Consider the following 2,093-nt stretch of genomic DNA (forward strand, 5'->3'; position numbering starts at 1 on the left):
GGGGGGGGGATGGGGAGAGAAATATTTGTAAAGAGAGAAATAGGTGTGAAAAAAAAATTAGTCACCGAGTAAAGCTTTCATTAGGCCTTTGGTAAAGCTATACACAAACTCCCCGAGGCAATAAGGAGTATGCTCTGAAATGAATAATGCTTTTCACTTCTCCTAAACTCCTTTCAGAACTTATCCTGCGCTATAAATCACATACATGCTTGCTGTGCTTCACTCGGTAGCTTTCTCGTTTTGTCACGGACCACACACTTTCTCGGTGGGAATCCTCTGCCCCGCCGCCGCGGTGGGAGAAGCTCGGTCCCGGCGTGGCGCTGCCCCAGGAGGGGTATGACGGTCACAGCCGGCACCGCACCGCTCTGACTCCAAGGAGAAGAGAGATCCCTTACTCCCGGGGAAAATTTTCTAGTCTCCGTAAAACCAATGTCCCTTTGCTGAGAATATGTCTGCGGCCAAATTGCAACAGGCACTGCACTACCAGTACACAACAAATTTCAAAGAGTTTTAGGATATCAATTAAAACCAAACTCAGCCTGGTCCTGAGAAAAACAGGATTGCAAGGTGGAAAAGTCATTTGGCAAAACTTGGGTTTAGGATCCTCGCAAAAAATAGAGTCCTGCGACTAACTGGGTATATACATGTTCATTATCCCTTTCTTAAAGCAAATGTCTCACTGTCCCTGAAGAAAAAGAAAGGAGGGAGGGAAAACACAAAAAAAGAAAAAGAGAAAAAAAAAAAGGAAGCAAAAAAACCCCGAAGCGCTGTTCTTTGTAACAGCTGGAACCGCCAAACTCAGTTTGTAGAAAAGCTACTGCAACCTGTCTCACTTATTATATGCGTATTAAAAATGGGAAACAAAGCAACCTATCTGGTCATATGTTTCCCATTAACTTCTGATTTTTTTCTCATTCAACCAAAGCTGTTGTGTGACTACAGCACAAACACCAGTTGGGATCAACGCTGCTATAAGGACTCTCTGGTATCACTGTAAATTGAAAGCTTGAAATCTTTCTTTGATCCAGATCAGCCATATTCCAAGATACATTAAAGTTACATTACCAACAGGACATAAAAATATAATTATAAGTACGATTCAGGCCAAAAAAAAAAAAAATCTGAGGGATGGGGATTTTCTGGTAATCAGTGGGTGTTATGAATGAGTAAAGACTGCATGATCATGCCATTTGTCATAAACGGTACCACATAAAGCCAGTTATTATGTGTGTTTAAGAAAGGAGATGGATTTTGGATTTACTTTTGACCTTCTATGTATTACTTCTGTACTGCCTAATTGGCATAGTTATTTCTGATTTTCATTAATGTAAATTGAAATGAAAATTGCCTTTTATTTTATTCCACAAGTGTTAATACCACTCTTGCAAAAAATGTGAACTGTCGTTCATTGTAATTTATTTTTAGATGTCTAAACAGTTTTTAATAGTGTGATGCAATCTGCACGTCAAGGAGCCAGGAGAATTGGACAGGAGCAATATGATTCATTTTTTAAAGAGCTTTAAAGGGATCCCTAATTTAAACAAAAGGACATATTTATTCAGAGATTGAATTAAAAAAAAAAATCATCCAAAGCCAAAGGATGCTTACTCAAATGCATTTTCCTGAATTTGAAAAAAATCCAAATTTGGAGAAAGATTATCTGGTATATCCTAAGTATGTAAGAAGAAGAAAACAATTTGCAAAGTAGTAATTAAGTATCTGATAAATATTAGAACTAGAACAGTGTTATCTACATCTAGTAATATCTATATCTAGCTATGCAATACAACAAGTTGGAGTGTATCTTCCTGACTATAATGTTTGATTTGTCTGATTTTAAGTTCTAGTCTTTAAATGGATATAGAAATCACCACAAATTGATCCACGATATTTTGTCATGCTAAAGCATTAGGAGTTTCCTAATTAGATAATTAATTACCAGAAGTATGTCTCATACAGGAAAAACAGTCAATTGCTGATGTAACAGATTAACCAATCCAGCACAGTGATCCGGCCCACTTTTGACAGACGTTATATGTGATGTGTACACACGAGAAGTACAGTATAAAGCTTCGCATTATGAGTACCACAAA

Source organism: Pyrgilauda ruficollis, unplaced genomic scaffold, assembly GCF_017590135.1.
Source record: "Pyrgilauda ruficollis isolate IOZ18807 unplaced genomic scaffold, ASM1759013v1 scaffold2, whole genome shotgun sequence".
Taxonomy (NCBI): domain Eukaryota; kingdom Metazoa; phylum Chordata; class Aves; order Passeriformes; family Passeridae; genus Pyrgilauda; species Pyrgilauda ruficollis.